This window comes from Sinocyclocheilus grahami, unplaced genomic scaffold, assembly GCF_001515645.1.
Source record: "Sinocyclocheilus grahami isolate Dianchi unplaced genomic scaffold, SAMN03320097.WGS_v1.1 scaffold585.1, whole genome shotgun sequence".
NCBI classification, from domain to species: domain Eukaryota; kingdom Metazoa; phylum Chordata; class Actinopteri; order Cypriniformes; family Cyprinidae; genus Sinocyclocheilus; species Sinocyclocheilus grahami.
This window is the reverse complement of record NW_015505764.1, coordinates 809848-835265: the sequence shown is the minus strand read 5'-3', so window position 1 is coordinate 835265 and position 25418 is coordinate 809848. Positions and strand designations below refer to the sequence as shown.

The following is a 25418-nucleotide window of genomic DNA, read 5'->3' as shown; positions in this document are numbered from 1 at the left end:
ATGGCCTCATTTAATGCTGATTTGTTTGTTTGTTTCATTTGTTTGTTTTATCATTTGTTAACTAGTCTCACTGATTATGACGTCTTGTTGCGGCGCACACACAACGAGAATCAACACAGGTTTTCTTCCCTCAAATATTAAACGTACATGCACTACAAGATTTGAAAATCGTGTTGAATCACACACTACAAGATATAAGATTACCATGCCAGAGGTAGCGCCTCACGTGATCTCACGCAGCAGATCGTCATTGACGTTTCAGCAACTGATGTTTACATATGTTAGCTTGCATGTTAGCAGCTTTCTACACTCACCCAGTATGTTCAAAACTGAGGCGATTTCACCCCAACGCTTCTCTTTGTCCTTACGTATGTGGTATGTTTTTGACACATTATACAGACACTCAGACAGTCGTGTTATTACAAAACTTCCACAAGCAGTTTCCTACATCTCTACTATCCTAATGTAAAGTGCTGATGTAATCATAGCCGTGATCATCCTGATTTAAAATCCTAAATATCAAACATGAGAGCAGATTGGGAGGTGCAAGATTCGATCTGTAAACGCCTCATATTACCAGATAATCCGTGCCGAACATCGGAACCGACCAAGGTCCTCAACAAGATTTTTTTTTCTCCGATTTTCGGGAAGGGAAAATCAGAGATAAATCTGCCCTAAAACTCCTGTAGTGTGAGCCCTGCTTAACATGAATAGGCATCAACCACAGTTGATAGTTATGTACTGAATACCCTTCTTCTCATGGAAATCTAGCTTATGTGCTCCTAAGTAACTAAACAAATACCTGAGAATCTTTCAAAGATTTTATGCCAAACTTTGGCAAATCTAACAAATATTTTCTCCTCAAAATTGTTAATTGCGTTAACATTACCTAAAAATGCATCAGTTTCCAAGCAAATCCTGGACCTCCGACTCCCGGAAGTCAACCTGATTGGAACCGCCAATTTGCTGCTAGTGTTTGGCCTTTTTATGCGTCAGCCGGTCAGTGATGGGACTGTGTGGGTGTGCTGTCAGAGACTGAGACTGTTATTTGCTCATACGCTGAAATCTTTTCCGCCAGTAATCACAGGAATCCCTCCTCAAATCTGTCTGTAGATGCCGACACTGAGGAGGTGAGGAACATTGTGGCCTGAATAGGAGACTCACTCGTACACACACATGGCATCTGAGTGAGATCCCCATCCCCCACACACACACACATCGTGGTTGCCCCCATGGGGAGAGACCGCAGAGAATCTCAATCCATGCCGCGGAAAACACACCAACTGTCTCTGTGGTGCTCATTAGCGTCTTCCATCAGCACGCTAGCTGGCATACGGGACGTTAAAGAATTTAGTTCACTCCTGAATTAAAATTTCCTGATAATTTACTCACCCCCATGTCATCCAAAATGTTTGTCTTTCTTTCTTCAGTCGAAAAGAAATTAAGGTTTTTGAGGAAAATATTCCAGGATTTTTCTCTATATAGTGGACTTCAATGGGGATCAATGGGTTGAAGGTCCAAATTGCAGCTTCAAAGGGTTCTACACGATCCCAGCTGAGGAATAGGGGTCTTATCTAGCGAAACGATCGGTCACTTTCTAAAAAAATAAAAAATGTACAGTATATACTTTTTAACCACAAATGCTCATCTTGCACTAGCTCTGTGATGTGCGTCTACAACTTCACACATTTACTTAATCTCGCTGGAAAGCTCACATGCGGTTAGTTCTTCATCTGTGTACTCTGATTCAAAAAGGTAGGGTAGGGTAAAAGCTCCATCTAATTTTCTCCTCCAACTTCAAAATCATCCGACATCGTTGTTTTTTCTAAAGAGCATTTGACTCTCTTTGCATGTTCGCTTTTTAAACACTGGGTCGATACTTCTGCCTACGTCACGCGTGACCTTTCCAACGTGACTACATAATGCGTGAAGTTGAGCTAGTGCAAGACAAGCATTTGTGGTTAAGTATTTCAATTTTAATTTTAAGAAAATGACCGATCGTTTTGCTAGATAAGACCCCTATTCCTCGGCTGGGATCGTGTGGAGCCCTTTGAAGCTGCATTGAAACTGCTATTTGGACCTTCAACCCGTTGATCCCCATTGAAGTCCACAATATGGTGAAAAATCCTGGAATGTTTTCCTCAAAGACCTTAATTTCTTTTCGACCGAAGAAAGAAAGACGCAAACATCTTGAATGACATGGGGGTGAGTAAATTATCAGGAAATTGTCATTCTTTATTGGACTGCTTTGTAAAAGCACCGGATGTTGGTTAACCAGAGGTGGAGTGTGTGTCTGTTAGCTCGATTCCAAAACCTAGTGATCTGCCTACAGTAGGTTGCTGCCTTCTAAGACAACATTCTAAAGTGTAACCTCAGTTGTGACTGATTTGGAATGGTCTACATATGTAGTAGTGCAGGGTTTCCCAAATGCGGGTTTGGGAAGGAACTACAGGGGGTTAGTAAGTTGATGAAAAGCTAATAATTAATAAAACCAAATACAAAATTTAAATAAGTAGGGCTGCACAAACAACTATTGTGATATAACTTAGTGCTATTATAAGATGAAAGACTGCTTGTTTAAATAAGTATTCATGTTTCAGAGTGAAGTGCAGAATGTCCAACATTTACGGCACTTCACCAGTATTCTGACCAAATAAAAGCTTGAGAATTTGAAATGTTATAACCTTCAGGAATTAAGAATGAATAATAATAATAATTTCATTTAAAAAAATGACACGTACTAAAAAATATCAAATATTTTGTTTACTTGCATATCATGTGACCATTACCTGTCATCAGAGAACCGTGAAGATGCAACTGTGTCGTTAAATTTATTAAAATGATAACTTAAAATCTCAGGGGGAACTTCATGTAAATATCTTGCATCTTATATTTTACATCCATTTTTATTTTGGGGTTTCAAAAAAGTGGGTTTGGTAACCCCTGCAGTAATCCATCATACAAATCATGCTGCTCACATAAAGAAATACTTTAATTAATTTAAGGATAAAATAATTTATTACATACAAATGTTCAATGCTTTTCAGTATGGAATGAATTATATGTGGATTTAAAATGAAAATTTTTCTTGTCTGGTCCACCATTATGAATTTTTTTTTTCACTGAGCTTATTGCAATGCATTTTGGGATTGCATGTCTTAGAATGCAGTATGATTAAGTTTAATCAGCCTTTGCATGTGGAGTGAGCCATATGACGGCTGAGCAGGACTTCTCTGTTTGTCCGCATTACCTCTGCCCTCCTCTCCTTTCGACTCAACTTCCTATTCATGACTCGTTCATGTTCTGTCACCTAGCATTACCTATTCTCTCATTTCTTTCTCTCCGTTCATCTCGTGTTCTTTTCTATTGTAACCGCCCCTCCTCTCCTGTTGTCCACACTTTTAATACATAATGTGATTTTTACTATTTTTCATTCATTTGATGTTTTGTTTCAGAATCTGGTGAGCTGCCTATGATGAGCTCAGTGAAAATATCCATCCAAAATGGCAGACAAGGTGAAAGCTGTGTTGTTGTACCTTTATTAGTAGCATCATTAGCTTATCAACATGTAACTCTATTGAATTCAGTTTTTGAATTGTCTTCTGTTGCTGCTGATGTATCGACACTATCAGTCACTTGAAGGTGAAATGAAATAAAGCTAGATGAAAAGCTTAAATGTACATGAAGATTAGAAATGTTGCCTTGGCGACAAACCGAAATAAAACGGTTTTGCTGAATTGCTAAAATTACTACAGCTAAAACGGAAATAAAAATAAAGCTAAATAGAAATATAATAAAATTACTAAAACTAAAATTAAATAGAATTATTAAATTACATTTAATTCTAAATAATAATGATAGTATAAATAATCATTTATCTTTACAGTATATGACAAAAACGGTAAGAGTAGTGTGTGCTACTGAAATGATCTATTGAAATACCCACAATGCAATGCTCCTGACCTGACTTTCCAGTTTCATGAGGTGAATGAACCAGAAGTAATATAACCTATAATTTTATATTTGGCCAAAAGTCAAAAAACATTATTAAACAGAATTACTGAGGTATGTGACAATATAGCACTGATTAAAATGTTACCGTTTCCTTCAAAACTCATTATTTTTATTATATATTAATTATTATTAATAAAAAAAAAGATATGTAGTGTTCTTTGTATGTTGTGCAGTTTGTAAGAAATTCATTCTGAACATAATGTAGATGTCCGCTAAATACTTATGTATGCTCTAGATCCAAGATAACTTTGTTGACTAAAACGGAATAACTGACCTCAAACTAACATGCTGTGATACGCAGTGTATGAGTAAATCAGAACTCAGCCAGTTTCCTGTGCAGCGGAAGCGCCCAGCGTGAGTGTAGTACACCGAGCAGTACGTCACAGCTCTGAGACACCCAACACTGCAGCCCGCTATTGCATAAGACTGACCCAGCACACACTGATCAGTTTGCAGCATTTAGAAATGTTCTGCCACAAATGCAGTGTCTTGATGTTTCTCAGTTTGTTTTACATTTATGTGTTTAGATAAAAACCCATAGTGATAACTATGGAATCTAGCAATTGCGAGTTTACCTTTCTGTTTACATTTCGTAATTCAGACTTTTTCCCAAATAATTCTAAGTTTACATCTCACAACAGTGTTTTTTTTTTTGGGAGGGTTCCATCATGGAATAAAAAAAAAATAATCAGTGAGTTTGGATGAGTGATTTTTATTTTTTATTTTTTTTAATTGTTCCTTTAAACATTTAATTTTTTCCATTTTATTTTTGTTGGCAGTGTTTTTTGTATTGTTGTCCTGAGCTAAAATTGTTGGTCGTTTTTAGTCCACATATTTGATTCAATTTTTATAGATTTAAGTAGATCCCAGCATAAATAATTGACACTTATTTCTTTCTTCATGCATATTAGTGCTGTTGTGATCAGTTCATCGGTGGACATTATTCTAAATAATCTTCATAATCTTTTGGCAAATTTAAATAACATGCTCCGTCTCTGAAATAACTTTCATTTTCAGGTGATGTCACATTTTCCTCCGTATGTAACGCCCGCTTTTCATGATGCAGTCAGTGTCTGGTAGATAAAATATCCTTGAATATCCTGCTTCAATTGGAAATAAATCAGATTTCCAAAGTAAAATGACTTTATGTTGACTAAGTGTTTTTCTTTCCTGCATCGTTACAGTATATGTCAAGAGAAGGATAGTGAGGCAGTGGTGTGATGTGGGTCTTGTGTGTGCTGGCCAGTCAAAGCGAGTGCAGAAATGTGAGCGTGTGACGTGACACCGGTTCATCTGAAGCTGATTGCATGCAAATCCTGAAGAGCCTCACGTTATTCATGGTGACTATAAATAGCTTTGCACTGAAGTCGCTCTCTTTGGTCTGGTGGGGTAGCAGAAAAACTGACAGTCAGATCGTTGCACTGGGCAACATTCACCTCTCATGATGCCATGGAATGCCTGTTTAATGAGCAGATGCCAAACACACTTGGTTGATACTTTAAACATCGTGGTTTGCCTTTTTAGAGTCAGGTTTGGAGTTTGGTCCTTATGCAACTCTCTACGGATGCCTTGGAAACAGAATCGCCATTGGCTAGTAAATTATATATACGTGTGTATATATAAATTAGAGTTCGAACTAACCATGAAAATGTCTGAAAATTTAGTCATTGTCATTTTAACAGAACTTAGTGCATTGTTAATCATTCAGTGTATCTAAAAAAACAAAACAAAAACTAACAATAACACTGACAAGATGATGATGATGATAATAATACTACTAAAAACAATATAAAAGGTCTGATGAGCTGTTAATGATATTAATCACATTGTCTGCGTTTGCTCGAAATGATTTGCTGAAATCAAAACGGTGACCATAATAGGTGAGCGCTAGCCAATGTGTTTGCTGCATGAGCATTAGTTCCACCTACTGCCGAAGAAACCGGCAGTGGCTTCTATTTGTTTTTAAGGGCTGAATAATTCCAAATGAGCTCCATTATTTTGACAGGAAAATACAACAAAAAATATCATTTACATGTAGTGCGTCAGTTCTGTGTGGTATGTAAGAATCTCTTGCTCTCTCTCAGTGCTCTCAGCTAAGCAATGGCGAGTTCGACACCTAAACAATAGAGTTTACGGTGCGTCAAATATGCTGCGCATCCATTGAGATGAATTGGAACAGTGAGCTTTAAAGACGGAGAGCGAAACTCTCAAGCGCTCAGTGTTCAAGATGAGTGAAAAAATATCTGTGCTAAATTATACTTACTGTAACAAACACTGGCGACTGAAATTAAACTATTTATTAGCCAATGGCTGGTGACAGACATTATGTAATCGCCTTGCATGAACATTCAGTTGCATATGCGAGTGATTTACTCACATTGTAGAGGGTTGTTATGATGCTATTAAGGGTTCACTTGCATGGAGTGAGCAAGTGTTTTCAGTTGTAACGGAGTTGCATTTTTGCGCAGGGGATTGTGGGATTTGTAACTGCACAAAGTAAATGGCCAGAGTTAGAAAACACTGAACTACACTACCGTTCAAAAGTTTGGGGTTGGTATGATTTTTTTTTTAAATGCATTTGTTTGATAAAAAATGCAGTAAAAACAGCAATATTCTGAACATTTTTTTTTATTTTAAAATAACTGTTCTAGTCCATTTTTATTATCATTTAATATGTAATTTATTCCTGTAATGCAAAGCAGCATCATTACTCTAGTCTTCAGTGTCACTCGATCCTTCAGAAATCATTCTAATATGCTGATTTGCTGCTCAAGAAACATTTCAATGCTGTCATGCGGTTTCATATTTTTGTGGAATCCGTGATAGTTTTTTCAGGATTCTTTGAAGAACAGAAAGTTTGCATTTATTTAAAATTAAAAAATGCAACTGCTGAATAAAATAAATTAAAAATATGTATTTTTTGAATGATAGTGTAACCGTTCATAAACCGTGTTTATCTCCATTTCCAACTCCATATTACATAATAAACTATGAACATCATAAACTATACCTTTATCTGATGCATATCCCATCGGCTGATGTGGACCTCAGCAGCAGAAAAACATTATGTAATGGATGCTGTTTATAGTATTTGGTTAGGAAACCCCTCGTCAATATCTAATCAGATCATATACATAATCATATACAGATCTCCAGCTCTCTGTTCCTGCGCTGCCCATGCAGTGGATTATCATGTCTATAAAATAATAGGTTGAAAATCTGCTTGTCTGTAGTAAAAATAAATGGAAGCATGGAATATCAGTGGTGTGAACCACATACAAGCTTTTATATAGATGTCACGCTGTTGAAGTTTAGTATCTGTCATTTAAAAAATTGTATGCACTAACTAGCAGACTCTAATTCAGTATTTGAGTCTGTTTAAATGTTTGCGCAGATGAGTAAAAGATAAACAATGAAGAATTGTGAATCAAAGAGACACTATTGTTCTTGTGCAACCCACAGTCTATAGTGAAAATCTCCAATGTAATCAGCAAAGATCCACTGATCTATATGGGTTTATTCAGTATGCAGTGCTCTGTTTCATGTAGCCAGTCTGTCTGACATGTTGATTTTGTGTTATGCTGTTTAGGAACATGTTTATATAAAATAGATAACATTACTGTTATTGACCAATGTGGCATTGTGGTCTCGGCTAATGGCTGCAGAAAAAAATAGCAGAAATTTGTGGTCTGAATTTATATTTATGTGTCTGATGGAAAATTAAGTATAATAAACAATTCTGCTCATGTATATGTAGTTTACTTGCTACAAATTGCCTTAAAGGATTTATGACAAATTTGGTGGCTGTTGGTTTTTCACTTGTCATCTGGTAATGTATGTTTTTTTTTTAACTGACTGGTAACAATGTTGGATCCTGACTTCTGGAAATTGCATTGTAAAGAAACACAAGATATTTACAATAATGTGCAATCAGAATTTGTTTGTCCATAACTAGTAAGAAATTATTCTGTAGACCGAAAATGTTAGTATATACACTGCCCTTCAAAACTTTGGGGTCGGTACATTTTTTTTTCTATTCACCTTTCTATTTATCAAAGAAGAGTTTCTACAAATATTCAGCAGCACTGTAAAAAAATATTTTATATATTCTACAAAAATATTAAGTAGCACAATATTAAGCAGAACTGTTTTCAACATTGATAATAACAAGAAATGGTTCTTGATCATGTGACACTGAAGACTGGAGTAATGATGCTAAAAAAAAGAAGCTCTTGCTGCTTTAGTGTACATTATGTATCAGACGGTCAGTGAGCAGTCAATGGGCGGTCCGTCTGAGATAAGATTGTGCTGGTCTGTGACTCTGTAAGATCAGATTCAGCACCATGGACCGCAGCAATGAGAGCTGATGCCTGATTCTTTAAATGGATGGTTTAAAAAAAATCCCAATTCTGTCATTTACTCACCCTCATGTCATTCCAAACCTGTATGGTTTTCTTTGTTCTGTAGAACACACAAAAAATATATTTTGAAGAATGTTGGTACTAAAATGTCTCTCATTGACTTTCATAGTATGAGAAAAAATACTATGGAAGTCAGTGGGACCCAAAACTGTTTGGTCACCAACATTCATCTTCAAAATATCTTAATTTTATGTTCCAAAAAAAATAAAGAAAGTCGGGTTTGGAGTGACTTGAGGGTGAGTAAATGATGAAAAATTTAATTTCTGTGTGATCTGTTCCTTTAATAGTGCATTTGTTGCTGCCTGAGTCCAAGTGTGCTGCATGACTCTGTTTTTGCTGTGACGGTCGACTGCTTATGTAGGATGAAGGCTACTTTGGATATAATTTCTTGGGAAATGAATGATAGGTGTCCTATGTCTGACCTAGTCCGATCGGATTTGGTAACCACACTAAAGACTTTTTGGCACAGCTGTTACAGTGTGTGTGCGTGTGGCCACATTAACACATATCAAGCACACTGACAGCGTTTAACTTACTGGTGGCTTGTTCTGGACAGGGACAGGAAATTGCACTCTCCAACAATGCTGGGGGTATCTATTACCGCTCTATTGTTAGTCATGTAGGCTATTATTGTAACTTACTCTTAAGAGATGTTCCCGCACCCTCTCCCCACCCACAGGCACGACAACAGCACAACCGTGTGTGTGAGTGAGAGAGAGAGACCCACTAGAGCTGAAAGGATGGTTCTTGCATTTTCTTTAGTTTGTATGCATGTTCGTGGTTTTATGTAGACATAAGTTGCCCCCAAAAAGGTTTGAACACTTAAGCCATGCTTAAAAGTGTCGGAATGTCATTGAATTAGCATTAGATAATAAAATATCAAACCAAGTGGCATACAAATAAATCATACTTATAAATTAATGATATTTTTCTCAATTACAAATTTTTGTCGGTCTCCAGATGATATTTAGTGGTTGTATGAAGTTGGTTCTCTTTCACAGGTGTTTTAGTGGAGTAATCACATAGTTTATCACCCCTTACGTTCCACATTGTGTACAAGGCAAAGATGTGTTGTTTCAAATAAATGCTGTTCTTTTGAACTTTCTGTACATTAAAGAATACTGATCACAGTTAACTTTCCATAAAAGAAAAAAATAGCAGCAATTATTTTCAATATTGATAATAATAAATGTCTCTTGAGCATCAAATCAGCAGAATGATTTCTGAAGGATCATGTGACACTGAAGACTGCAGAAACGATGCTGAATAAATTACATTTGAAAAGATAGTCAAATATAAAAGTTATTTTAAATTGTATTTATATCAATATTATTATTTTTACTGTATTTTTGATAAAACAAATGCAGCCTTGGCAGACAGAGAGACTTCTTGTCGAAAAAATTTATTACAAAATCTTACTGAGCCTAAACCTTTGAATGGTAGTGTATATGTAAAATTTTCTTTGCGAAAAGGTTTGCTTGAAAAGTGTGCTTGAGCTGTCTTTCTTTAAAGTAAACACTGCCTGGTTTGTTGTTTTTTGATGTCTAATGCAATGACATTTAAGGCTTAGAAACATACTTAATGCAAGTACATAATATATTTGCGAAGCACTCATGGTTGCGTTTGTGTACTTGCATAAAGTATATGTTTGCCCTTCTTTGTTATCATCCATATGCTGCTGAAACCCCTGCTTAAAACTGCTGGTTTACTGGTCTTTGCTGGTTTAAATGGTCTCCCAGACTGGCCAAGCTGGTGTTTAGCTGAGCGACTAGCCAGTTTCTCAGCTAAAAAGTGCCCAAAACCAGCATGCTAGCTTAGAAAAGCTTGTTTAAAATGTTTTTTTTCAGGTCAATCCGATGATTTGAGGTTTCATTCATACCTGTACAAATGGTGTGTTACAAGTTACTCACTGAACTTTTTATGCTTAAGGTTTGGAGTCTGTTTAAATTAAAGTAGTGATTCTAGTAATAAACAAACTGGACAAAAAATAAAAAAGGCTTAGCAATGCAAATTATCACTGACCCACAGCTGTTTTATTTGTTGCCCCATTCTCCATTTTCATTTGGCATTTACATGCTCCTTATCTTGATTGTTTGTGTTTAGGTTCATGTCGTAGCATCTGCTTACGGATCAGCAAAGTGAACGTGCGTTTCTGAAAGCTGGATGTATGGGGTGGCGCTAAATGTGAGGAGGGATTTAAAACTGTCACTCAAAGGTTAACCGGGGTCTGCCGCGACCAATCCCAATGATCCAAGCTCAAACGAGATTGCTTTTTGATCCAGATGCCACGGCGGAACCGATGACAGCTGGAATCGAGAGCTCCCCCAGCGCTAATCCTCTTTTAAAGGGAAATGTGTTCAAGGGAGGCACTTCCCCTGCCATCCTTCTGAATGCTCCTAATGAACAGGTGTCTGCCTCTGATGGGCCGCCTTGAACTCGGCTGCTATTTCAGGCATCGCTGTGTAAGGGCGACTTGTAAATTTAGTTTGCTTTTGGCTCAAGAATAGCCTTCATTGTAGCATGCAGTTATGCCACATCGAGGCTGTGTTCAAAAACCCTAGGTAGGGAGCATTTTGAGGTTCCAAAAGGTAGACAACTTAATTATACTGCCGCCTTTTGATAATTTTTTTTTAAGGCCAATTGCAAAGAAGGTAAAACCATAATGCATTATGCAGTGAAAAAAAAGATGGTGGCAGAAATGTTAATTATAAATAAATATTTCTTTACCTTTCAATTTTTATATTTATCTATCCACTTTCATGCATACAAAATAACAAGAGCAGTCAAAAATCAAAAGTTTTAATGACAACGAAAAGTATTTTCTTAATTTTCAAACTTATCTGAAAAGGATTAGGGAAAACGTTCAGATACTTAAAATAGCAAAGTTTATACGTTTTTTTCCCCACAAATTCTGTAACTTTCTGTCACTATTTGAATGTGGTAAAATGCTCTCAGATGTAGGCGAAAACATCATGTTTTCATTTTCTTCGGTCACTGGCCATAATTAAAACCTTGAAATCGGGATTTTGCATAAATTAATATAGTCTTAAGAATCATTCATACATGTGAGAATCAGATGAGAATTGAACATATAGTTGACTCAAATTAACTTGACTCCGAGGAAAACAGGATTCATGTCTTTGTGTCAGTTTTTCTGGTGATTAAGGAATAATACAAAGGGTTGTTGAAAGCAAAAATGCTCTGAAATACACATCATATTTTGTGAGAAAGTGATTTTGGAATCAGCACCAATGATTTTGGAACTGCAAAAATAAATACGCAAGCATTGGATTTCATTAAATACATTATTAAATGCTGATACACAGTGAATAGTTCACTCTGATTGGAAATTTTAACTCAATAGCAACTTACTAAAACCAAACTCTTTTAAAATCTCTAGTTGTGTGGCTAATGGAGTTCTTTCCTTGTAAAACATGCAAAATCATTCACTTATGAGGATGCTATACCTTATAAGCAGTAGGCAGCAAGATGACTCGCTAAGTTCTGGAAGTGAGCCTGTTCTCACACTCACACACAAACTCTGGCTCTTAATGCAACTTGTGTACTGTGGTTTAATCAAGTGTGTGTGTTTATTCAGTGGCACTCTGTGGTCTCTCAGATGGTTCAGCGGAGGTCGTGTTGACCAGGCTTTTTCTGGCACGAGATTACACCATTTCTGCTCCTGCAGTGATTCTGCCACCTGTTGCCACACTCGCACAAGCAGATTTCCACATTCATAAAAATGAACTGGTCTCATACTGTCCCTCCACCTGTCACACACTCATTCACACAATTCTGCCATCTTAATCTGCTGATTTGCATTTGAAATTATCAATGTTTAAAACAGTTGTGCTGCTTAATAGTTTTTCTGGAAGCTTTTTCAGGATTTTTTGACGATGATAAAGTTCAAAAGAACTTTTGTAAAATCTAAATCTTTTGTAACAACGCCAATGTTTTTACTGTCTTTTTACTATTCATTTTATTTGTCTTTGCTGAATGGAAGTATTAATTTCTTTAAAAAAAAAAAAATCTTACTGACCTCAAACCTTTAAACGATAGCGTACATTTCATGTCTATGTACCCAGGGTGAAACTTTTTTTCCTCATGCCAGTCTTATACGTACTGGCCCTGAAACTATATCTTGCATTTTAGCATTTTATATATAAAATATATATATTATTATTATTATCTTTTGTTAAAAAGCTATATTTTTACTCAAATATATATATCAAAATTTGATTATTTAGCTATTTTTTCCTTGCCTATTTGTGATGTATTATGCATTTCACCTGTGTCAAAAGTATGCTAGGATGATGATGTACTGAGTATAGCCATTGTTCTTCTGCCGACTTTACGGATAGTCAGCGAATCATTGTTTTACTTAAAATGAATGTAAATGCGTTACCAAGCTGTACATTTCTGCTTTTAAACCCTCTGGTCAGTTTTCCTGCTACAGTTCAGATGAAGTGTACCACTGCACACAGAGAGAGAATTCTTACAGTAACCCAGGATTTTTCCTTTAGGCTCGGGCTGAAGGTTGTGGAAGCTGATGTGTTGTGGTAGTGATGGCAGACAGGAGAGCGCGGGCGCTGCCAGCCCCACTGACCAGCCCAGACTGCCACACTGGCGGCTGTAATTGTGGAGTAATTATGCCCCATGCAGAGATTCAGCTCTGTGTTATGTAACAGGACTTTCCTCTTCTGTGCATCGCTGACAGCGGGAGGCCAGTGTGTCCACACGTACACACACACACACACACACTTACTTCAGACAGAGCAGCACTTTAGTGCTAGCTGAAAAACGGGTCATATTATGCATTTTATCTTACAGTAACCCAGGATTTTTCCTTTAGGCTCGGGCTGAAGGTTGTGGAAGCTGATGTGTTGTGGTAGTGATGGCAGACAGGAGAGCGCGGGCGCTGCCAGCCCCACTGACCAGCCCAGACTGCCACACTGGCGGCTGTAATTGTGGAGTAATTATGCCCCATGCAGAGATTCAGCTCTGTGTTATGTAACAGGACTTTCCTCTTCTGTGCATCGCTGACAGCGGGAGGCCAGTGTGTACACACACACACACACACACACACACACTTACTTCAGACAGAGCAGCACTTTAGTGCTAGCTGAAAAACGGGTCATATTATGCATTTTATTTTTTTTCTCTGTAGTCTGTTTATTTCTTGACACATGACTGTCTGACCCTTTTAATTAAACACGTTTTTGCTGTTGTGGTTTTAATAATTTTATGTAAAATTCGTAGCTATTGGCTGCTTTATGAAATGAGCAACAGCACTTGTTCAAGGGCTGTGGGTCAGTGTTATTTTAGTATTATTTACAGTATATACTATTTTAAAATTTTGGATTAGCTTTAATTTTTATATTTTGAGTCCTATTTTATGCACTTTTTTTTTTTTTTAAATAACATTTAAGTTTAATTTTAGTTCAATTTTACTTTATATTTATTTCCAGTTAGTCATTTTAATGCTACGAGCACTGAAGTACTGTTTTTGCTTTCATATGCAACATGTTCTGGTAATGGTCACAACATGTTTATAAATGTATAATCCAGTGTTTACACTGCGTAAAGGTTAAAGGGGTCATATGATGCGATTTCAAGTTTTCCATTCTCTTTGGAGTGTTACAAGATGATTGTGCATAGATAAGATCTCTGAAGTTGCAAAGACTAAAGTCTCAAAACCAAAGAGATATTCTTTATCAAAGTTAAGACTCTGCCACGCCCCCCTAAAACGGCTCGTTCTAACACGCCCCCACATATCTACCTCACTATGTGGAAATATTTGCATAATGCCGCCCAAATGTGTACGCAAAGAAAGAAGGCGTGGTTTCCGTAACCGCAGCTAGTGTTGAAGCAGCCATGTCAGGGAGACGCTGTGTTTTGACAATCTATGACAATCTGACGCTTCTGAATCAGCTACTGTTTTGTTATTAGTTTAAGTATTTGCTATTGACTGTTCAAATGCGGAGTTTTGCGCATCGTGTGTGTGTGTGAGAGAGAGAGAGAGAGAGAGAGAGAGAGAGAGAGATATCGAGATATCGAGATCGATCGATCACAGTGGAGTCAGCTGTCTTAACCGTGGCTTGTGTACTGCACACATACCAGCTTCATCACTTTGTCTGTCACAAGACTCTGTTCCCCTTTCGGGCTCTGGCTTTGCATTTATTTTGAAAGATGAAGCTCGCGATTATGGTAAGGGGCGTTACATTTCCGACGAGTGCTTGCAGTGTTCGGCCAATCACAATGCACTGGGTCAGCTGGCCAATCAGAGCAGACTGCGCTTGTCGGAAGGAGGGACTTTGTAGAAAACGAAGCGTTTGAGAGAGGCGGGGCATAGAGGACCTACAATAATGTACAGTATTTGAAAAAGAATGTGTTTTTTGAACATTAAAGCATGTCAACATATTCTGTTACACCAAATACACAAAATAATGATCTTTAAAAAAGCATCATATGACCTCTTTAACAACCTCACACAATGCCACGCTGTCTTAATAACATTGCAACTATCAGTACCGCCGAGCATGTTCATTTCTAAGTGACCTTATATAAATTATAAAGAGTTCTGTTTACATATCATATTGTTTATAATGCTTTCAGAAAGAGGAAGTGAGAATAAAACACTACTATTAAAAGGGGTTGTAAGTGAAGTTATCAGTTTCTGCTAGAAATAGCCAAAGGGGTTGGGGTTTAGTTGTTTAGCATGGCCCTGTTAGCCTCTGCTGGTGCTGGTATATGTCATAACTATACTATATGTTGGCAGCAAGCATCTTCTTTGTTCATCAGTATCCATTCCAAATATAATTCATGCATAAATAATTAATATATTGCATGCATTTAAGAAAATGTGCATACTGTTCAACAGATGCACAGGCTACTGTGATGGTAAAATGCTAGTTTGAACATAGCCACTGTTTGCATCGAGCAGACTCCACTTATAATAATATATTCAGGAACGTACAAAACCGAAAGTTCATCCACTTAGTCCCACCACAAAAGGATGATCTTTAAGGATGTTCTACACCTCTAATACACAATCTTGTAGGTAATAATGTATATAAATATCATATGGTAACAAAAACTGGAGCAGAACTTTTAGACAAGCTGCATTTCTGCTTTTTTAACCCTCTACAATGATTTTATACTAGGCCTCCGTTGTAAGTACATTACTGATCTGGTTTTGTTTCTTCAAAACTGATTCAAATGTATGGCCACAGATGGAGTTGGTGGATGTTAAGTTGAAAATTAGCAGGAATAGTCCCTTAAGAGGAGCGCGCTGACAGTCTGATGGTGAGATGTGGGGTCTGTTATTTAAAGTGATGAGTCAGCTCTCATTCTATAGCTGTCACATCAATGAGGCCTCTGTCTCCACCTCCGCTCAAGAGCACCACAGAGAGAACAGAGAGGGATGAGGAGAAGCGAGGACAGTCATTTGAGGTTAAATTAACAGTCTGAGAACAGCTAAGAAAGAGGGATAATTTGGTTAAAACATCACTCGCAAGACTTGCAAGTCAAGTCTCAACTAGTGCAGTTTTTCTGCAATTTAACACGAAAACACCATACTAATATGTGACTGAAACTGGAGGAAGCTGACTCGCCACACAGTCAAACTAAATACAAAATGAATGGACAAAAGCTCTCTCTCTCTTTATATATATATATATAAATAAATAAAATAATGTATTATTTTTTCCCCCCAAGTTTGAAACTGCTGCACTTTTTCCTGTGATCCAGATGCAGAGGTTGACATCTGTTCCTCAATATTTAACCATTAGGGGGCAGTGCCACACTGTTTTACCATTTTGCAATTTACAATTTTTAACTTCGTGTTTCAAATGCACAGATCTCAAATAGATCCCAGACAGGTAAAAAAGGGAGTCCACGTTTAGCAAAACATGATCTGAAACTGCTTTGAATGCTGTCTTGAAGGATTGATATACAGTTTTTTTTCAGGACTTCTGATTTATGGTGTTCATTAACCCTCTTTCATTGAAGTAGATTTTATTGTATTCATGCGTTAATTGAGTCTTAAGCTCAACACATTGAGTCTGATGGACTGTGTGTTGTGGACGGTGTTTTTTTTTCTGTGGTCGACTGTCTTCATTTTAAGGGGAAGTCGTGGCCTGATGGTTAGAGAGTTGGACTCGTAACCTAAAGGTTGCCGGTTTGAGTCTCATACCGGCAGGGATTGTAGGTGGGGGGAGTGAATGTACAGCACAATACAACGACTGAGGTGCCCTTGAGCAAGACACCGAACTCCCAACTGCTCCCCGGTCACCGCAGTAAAAATGACTACCCACTGCTCCGGATGTGTGTTCACGGTGTGTGTGTGTGTGTGTGTTCACTGCTGTGTGTGTGCACTTTGGATGGGATAAATGCAGACCACTAATTCCGAGTATGGGTCACCATACTTAGCCACTTGTCACTTCACTTTTTTTTTTCTGTTTACCTGTTTTCTATTATTTACTTCTTTTTATTTTAAATATTTGTTATATTTTAAGTGGTTTACATGTTTCTTGTGTTTACATGTTTTCTTTTTGTGTATGGGTTTAAAATGATCATGTTCATATCTGTTTGCATATTTAATTCACATGTAGTGGCAAATGGTTGGTATCTTATTGTATCTTAAAAATGAGTAATTTTACTTCACAGTAAAGCTATACATCATAACATTTCTTACTGGAAATTATATATAATTGGTTATATATATTTGATACTTGATTATATATAATCAAATCAAAAGGTAAGATATATGTAATATTTAATTTTGGTATTGTATTCATAACAAATCAAGCTAGGAATTAATTGGGTAATACCTTCTGTATTACCTTCTGTCTGTAAACTTAACATGATAACACTGATATGATTATGATTGTCAGTTTTTTAAGCCGTATGTCATCATACTGCCCGATATATTACATGTGTTGTTCTTTATTTGACTGTTTTTTTGGTTTTTTTTATTAGAATGACACTTATGTTGTCTTCTATTTCTGTTTTCATCCTGCTCTTATGTTCACTTATTTTTTTATTTTATTTTTAGGGTCAAAGAAGATGCAAAGTCTCAGCCAGTCCAGTAAGTAACACTCAGAGTCAGGCCTAGGCAGAATCTGTGGACTTTCCCCCATTTTCCACATTTTTCCACAAAAGCTGCAGAATACTCTTACTGGCAAGTCAAATCATAATCAAATCCGCCAAAGTATTAAGTAAACAAATAAATAAAGGGGCAGAACTTTCTTTGTGGCTCAAATTCTGCAGCTTTTGTCCATACACAGATTCTGTGTGGGCCTGATCTTAGCTAGAGACCTCAAGGCTTTGACATTCCTGCCTGGCTGGTTAGTGGCGTGTGCGTTTGCTGTGGCTTCCTCTGTGATTGGCGGATCTTTTCCCCTCCTCTCTCTAGTGATTGGCTGCCCGCAGTCTGTCATGGGTCTATCTGAAAAGCTTTTGGCAGCTTCATCCACATATAGGCTGGATGCATCAGTCCTGCTTTATTTTGCTTGTTCGTCGACTCTGTAGTTGCACATTGACACTGTTTGATCTCTTTCTCTGTTTCTGTGGATACTCGACCTTATCCCTGGCTGATAGATGCAAAATTAATTTAACTCACTATGGCTTCTCTGCTTCCTTCTCCGGTAGTGTCTCCTCTTCTGTTTTTCCATCTCTCAGTTCTATATCTTTGTATTTTTCTTCTTTCTCTAGTCTCACATAGCCAGATTTTTCAGCAAATCTATTTTATTTTATTCGAAACCAAGAAACGCCCACTTAAAGAGACATGTACAGTGACCAATTACAGCACATTTTGTTTGTACATTTCATTTAGGGGCAGTTAATATGAAATGTTTTTTTTTTTTTACCACAGTAGTAGAAAACTGTGGGGAAAATTGCTCAGCATTTCCTATCCAAGATCAGCTATATGAGAAATGCTCGAAAATATAGTGGAATTGTTGTGCACTTTGTAATTAGAGTTTCTGTTTGTCCAAAAGTAATAAATATTGATAATTTTTTTTTTATTTTGTAGATATAAATCATAAACAAAGCCGAATATAAAGTTTTGCTCATGCATATCTAGTTTACTTCATACTAAGTGTCTGGGGAAACAAAAATAATAAATTGGAACTAAACTGGGCAACTTTGACACATCTAGTTTATTGATTTATTTATTTTCCCAAAAATGTTTATAATTACCTGGTACATCATTGGTGGGATAAAAACCTGTGTATTCTCACTACTGGCCGTAAAGCCGGCCAATCAGATTTGAGCTTGCCAGACTGAGAAAATGACCAGTTTTGTGTGCAATATGGATGAGATGGTCAGTGGGCTGAGACTAGTCTGTCCCTGTCTTTCTCCCTGTCTGTCTTTCTCTCTATCCCAGAAGTTTTTGCAGCTGTACATGCCCTGCACATGTGTTTTTCTCATGAATGTAGCAGCACTTCATTTGTCATGATGATAATGGCGGGTTTGTTGACTGGAAGCAGGCTTGTTGACCGGATTTTGAGTTGCGCTGTCTGCTTGTTCATACAGGTGGTTTCCCTTTAGTGGAATCACTGATCTGGTTAATAATGTTCTCCAGCCCCAGACAAATTCCCAAAACCAACCGCAAACAGAGCCTCCAAAGGAGCCAGAGACGTAAGTAAAACTGAATGGATTTATCTTTGCCCTCAATCCTCCAAACGTTACATTGCCAAGACAAACCTTGAATTATGTGACATTTCTGTGGATATGACTCACCTTTCACCTACTCTGAATATTAAATAAATGGTCAAGGGCTATCAGTTCACAAAAATTTTAAATTAAATTAATTAAATGGTATTTTGATGAATTAATCAGTTAATTACACATTTGCTGGTAGCACTTTGCAATAAGATTATTATTTTTTTTTAAGCATTAATCAATGCATTAGACATTATAAATTAACAATGTCTTTTACAGCATTTGTTAATTGTTAATTTGAATTGCATTTATAGATAGATACAGCTGGATAGATACACACAGTTTAATATAAAATATATGTTACAGTTTATTGTTAATTCATGCTCATTCAATTTTTTATATTAAAGGGGTCATATGACGTTGCTAAAAATGTTTGTGTATTTGGTGTAATGAAATGTTCATGCGATTTAAGGTTCCAAAAATTGTTTCTCTATGCCCCGCCTTTCTGAAATGCGTCGATTTTTACAAAGCTCATCGGTCTGAAAAGCGAGGTGTGCTGTGATTGGCCAGCTATCCAGTGCGTTGTGATTGGCCGAATACCTCAAGCGTGTGACGGAAATGTTACGCCCCTTACCATACTGTGATGCCGTGTCCCGATGTGACGAGACAAAATCAATAAAACCCATTACAAACGAGGCATTTGTTGCATCCAGTGGGGACATAATTACTGATTATAATGACTTATACTGTCTTTTTACGCGTTGCGTTGCATCGCGCTGTGTAAACATAAAACCATGTCTGCATTTGTGATCGGAGAAATGACAAACAACTAGCACTGCTCAAAACACGCGTTTGAATCATCAGTGGCAAATTCTTTAAATATGAAAACATACTTACAGGCTGTGAGTCTGCATTATTTGTCATTATTTATATATACTCTCCCAGGAAACAGTCCTCGTCCTCCGTAAAATGCGCTGCACACATCTGAATATTTGGGTTGAACTGTTCTGGAACAGTGTTGTAAATGCAACTTAACCACTGATTTCTAGTCGTGTCCTCTTTTGGAAGTCTAAACAAAGTAGTTTCGCCTTCACAACAAAACACAGGGTATCCACAACATGGCGGAGGCAACAATACTACAGCGAGAATCAAAGTTACGCCTTCTTTCTTTGCGTGAACATTTGGGCGGTGTTATGCAAATCTTCCCACACAGTGACATAGACATGTGGGGGCGTGTTTAAATGAGGCGTTTTAGGAGGGCGTGGACGAGTCTTAACTTTTATAAAGAGTATCTCTTTGGGTTTGAGACTTTAGTCTTTGCAACTTTAGGGACCTTATCTATTCACAAACAGCTTGTAACACTCCAAAGAGAAAAGAAAACTTGAAATCGCATGACCCCTTTAAATGTCAAATGTTTTTGTATTGTAACTATTTTTGCATTGCCTTATTTCATATAAACTGCCCCTTATTTTAATGTATAAATTATAAAATATAAAATGTACACACAATATGAAATAATATGTTCATGTTTATTCATAATAATACATGTTTATTTATAGAAATAGTGCATGTATTATTATATGTAGAAATTAATATCAACCTGTATCAGTAAATGCTGTAAAATATTATTTGTTTGTTTCATTCATTATATCTTATGCATCAACTCATGTTAACGAATGTAACCTTTTTGAAAACTTACCGGTTTGCCTAAAGTCCTCAAATGAAGATAATTTAAAGGCATTACATTGTAGTGGAAAATAAAAATATTTTATAGTTTAAGTTTATGTTCACAAATGTAGTTATTATTTTTATTATGTTATATATATGATGTTATTTTTATTATGTTAAATATAATCAATTATGCTAAATTAATGTGATAAATTGACATGCCTTATTTATTGTCTTAAATACTAGCTACTACAGGCATGTTTTACTCATTATGGCCCATCAATTCGATTTGATTAGGAGATCTGCATTAGAGACCAGCATTAAGCATGGGTTTTGTATTACACGAGAAGTCAACTACAAATTTGTAAGTAGCTTAAACAGGTAAAGCGCAGGTCTTCAGGTGGCTGCAGTGTCACTCATAAAGGGAGTGGGTATCAGTGTGCTGGCTCGTGTTTCTTTGACTTCTCTATCTGCTGTGTGTCAGATGAGACGTGACGAATGGCGTATGATTATATTATGGGTTATGCATCTCTGGAAGTGAGCTGTGCTGTGGTCTCCAGCTGTCTGTAATGCTACCTGAGCCAGCGCACCTGCCAGACCTCTGGAGCTCCTCCAGCCTTCCCATCATCCACCTGACTGCTGTCTGGGGCCCGGGTGTATATGGGAGGATAGATGCAGAGTGTAATGTAAAATCTGTCATTGTTTACTCAGTCGTGTCACTCCAAACACATATGTTCTTGTTTTCTGACAGAAGACTGTCTTGTGACACAGACTAAAATCTAATATTGCATTTGCTGAAGGATATCTGCCGTATATCTGAGAGGGCAGCGTGGGGTCAGACAGTGAGTGGTACTGTATATGCACATGTTCGGAGGGTAAGAGGGCAGAGGTCAAGGGGTCGGTGAAAGCAGACCTGCTCATTGGTGTGATCTGATCTTAGAGGGGTGAAAGGTCACTGACTTAAACAGAAATCATATCTAGTGGGCGCTACGGTGAGAGGTTTGGATGGTTAGCTTCAGAAAGTTAGTACCTGCTCGTAAGAAGCCTGTTTTTTCTATTGATGAAAGCAGCGTTAGTTTAAGTGTTAATTTAGTATTTGTGTGTGTGTGTGTGTGTGTGTGTGTGTGTGTGTCTGAGCAAAGGGTCTGAATACTTAGGACCATGTGATATTTCAGTTTTTCTTTTTTAATAAATCTGCAAAAATGTCAACAATTCTGTGTTTTTCTGTCAATGTGGTGTGCTGTGTGTACATTAATGAGGAAAAAAAATTAACATAAATGATTTTAGCAAATGGCTGCAATATAACAGAGTGAAAAATTTAAGGGGGTCTGAATACTTTCCGTACCCACTGTATATATATATATATATCAGTTTTCATTTTACCTTAATTTTTCCTTTAATTAATTCAAAATCAACTTTTTTAACTTTAATTTAAAATCTCTAATTTAATAAATTTCGAATTTACTATATAATTTTATGTACTTTTGTCATTTTTTAAAATTAATTAATCAGTCAATCTTTTTGAGTATTACTCCGTTTAATTTATTTCAACAGAGTTTAATTTGTTTAATTTATGTTTTAGTTCAGTTTTAATTTACAAAATATTTATTTACAGTTAGTAATTTAATTTCCTCAACGTACTTATTTCAGTTATTTCAGCAACATTTCTAATTTTCGTTTAGTTTAAGACTTTATTTTATTTTATATTTTAGCAAAAATGTTTTTAATAGTTTTAAGTTTAGTTGATTATAACCCTGGTCAAAACTATACCTGGCATTTTCTGATAAAAGCAACATGTATATGCAATATTTTACTACAATATAGAAGGTATTTCACCAGTGACCAATATTTTATTTTACAAGTGTGAAATGGGCTAAATATGCTATTGCGATGGATGGGAATGCTAATGAATAGCTATCGCTGGGTATCACAGACTATACACAGTATGTGAAACAAACATGGTTTGTCAATTTATTTTTTATTTATTGGTTTATGCTGAAGTCAAAAAGACTAATAAAAGTTCAATGATGTTTGTGCTCATTAAATTTACATGAAACAAACTCCTTTGCATTAAGCATTCAAACTCTCCTCAGAGATGGTGATTAGCAGTGTGAGAACGTGTTCAAGTTTGAGTTTGGTGGGAGGTGGCCAGGTGAATTCTGGGTAGCACCCAGGCATTCTGTTGTAGTAAATAGATCAGTGTTCTCAATAATTCAGCCTGCTAATGAATGTTGCAGGGGCAGATGTGGGACCAAACCTCCTCTAATCGACAGCTTATGGCGTTAGCCCGCAGTGTTCGGTTTCCACGGCTACGGTTGATTGACAGGGGACATACAAAATGCATGTGTGTCATGCATGCATTCAGCTAGCGTTTCAGAGTCTGTCTCAAGCCTTTGACCCCCTCTGCTCTCTTACGGTAATGAAGAGGGTACATGATTAAACGGCACCCTTATATAGAAGTCCCATAAGCACGCTCAAGGTGATCTGCCTGCTTAAGATCACGTTGATATTTATTTAAACGTATTGATAAATTAAGTTTTGTAGTTTTGTGGAATGGGCAGCTCATAATTAGTCATGTCGACAGCTGTTTCAGTTTTACAGTCGATATGAGGTGATGCACGTGAGCTTGACGTGTTATCTTTGTGATCTGGTTTGTATGAGTTCAGCCACAAATAGTCTCAAGGTTGCACATGATGCTTCAATTGCTGATGAAGTGGGCTCAAGAACAGAAAGTTCTCATCACTGTTGCACATCCGTCTGACAGTCACAACAGAGAGTTTAACCAGGGGCCTGTACCATGATGGTGGCTGAACAAACTCGGGGTTACAGGATTAGTTTTGAGTTGACGAAACCAAACCAGTCCAATCCGGCTTTGTTGGTACCATGAAGCTCATCATCAACTTTCTCTGTCAACTCAGGCTTGATCCTGAGGTAATGGAGCACGTGCACATGAAAGAGTGACATCAGTAATGAACAGCCAATCAGATGCCTTGAAACTGTGATTCACTTCTTGAGAGAGAGTCAGTGCGATTCACTACCAAAGATTAAAATATTGAACAATATGAAGAATTTAAACACATTTACAAGATGACACGATCTATCCATGAAAGAGGAAAACTTAAAGAAAACATCTTGCCTTATAAGTGCAAGTAAAAGTTGTAAAGTTAGTTCATAGAGTTGATCATATTTATACACTCTTAAAAATAAAGGTGCTTCAAAAGGTTCTTCAAGCGATGCCATAGAAGAACCATTTTTGGTTCCACAAAGAACCATTCAGTCAAAGGTTCTTTAAAGAACCATCTCTTTCTTACCTTTTTGTAATCTGAAGAACCTTCTTTCGCCACAAAGAACCTTCTGTGAAACAGAAAGGTTCTTCAGATGTTAAAGGTTCTTTATGGAACCATTTAGACAAAAAGGTTCTTCTATGGCATCGTGAAGCACCTTTATTTTTAAGAGTGTAGGTATAAAAACACTTAAAAATCAAAGCTCATATGTAGTCATGTTTAAAGCTATTGATCCTAAAACGTATTTATATTGCATATTATCTATACGTTTATATTAATTTAAAATAAAAGCTTGATAATTACTATTAAACTAAACTAGCTTGTGTAATGGATTAAGGGTATAATAATTATAAAAAAACAATCATCTCTAAATTCAGACTATTTTATAGTCCTTTAATTTGGAGTAAGAGAAACTGGGGGAGTGGCTTTATTGCATCAGACATGTCACCTTGCCTGAAGCTGATTGGTCAAATTTCACGATGTCATAGAAGAACCATTTTTGGTTCCACAAAGAACCATTCAGTCAAAGGTTTTTTAAAGAACCATCTCTTTCTTACCTTTTTGTAATCTGAAGAACCTTCTTTCGCCACAAAGAACCTTCTGTGAAACAGAAAGGTTCTTCAGATGTTAAAGGTTCTTTATGGAACCATTTAGACAAAAAGGTTCTTCTATGGCATCGTGAAGCACCTTTATTTTTAAGAGTGTAGGTATAAAAACACTTAAAAATCAAAGCTCATATGTAGTCATGTTTAAAGCTATTGATCCTAAAACGTATTTATATTGCATATTATCTATACGTTTATATTAATTTAAAATAAAAGCTTGATAATTACTATTAAACTAAACTAGCTTGTGTAATGGATTAAGGGTATAATAATTATAAAAAAACAATCATCTCTAAATTCAGACTATTTTATAGTCCTTTAATTTGGAGTAAGAGAAACTGGGGGAGTGGCTTTATTGCATCAGACATGTCACCTTGCCTGAAGCTGATTGGTCAAATTTCACTTTGAGATCTCTAAACCAGAACATAACCTGCCCCAGAGCAGGTTAGCTGTGGAGTATAAGTTACTAAGGTAATGAATGACGCTAAAAGCCAAGCCACTTTCATGGTACCTAAAACCCAGGATTGGTGCAAACTAAACTGAAACTTACCTGGCTAGCCAGCTAATCTGGCTTCATGGTACAGGCCACTGAGCTAGTGCTTATTGACAACCAACTAAACAATAGTAAGCCATTCTGCATATATTTCATTGTGAATGTAGCTTATCTTTCAGAACAATATATTTGTTTTCAGGATTTATTAAAAAACATTTTATGGGATTTTTTATATTGTATATGACTGATATATATATATATATATATA

General features: G+C 36.6%; 1 protein-coding gene across 1 annotated transcript in view; it reads left to right on the top strand.

The window, feature by feature from the left end:
• Positions 1 to 25418, top strand: part of LOC107556955 (regulating synaptic membrane exocytosis protein 2-like) — a 99458-nt gene that overhangs the window by 13589 nt on the left and 60451 nt on the right. The window lies entirely within an intron of this gene.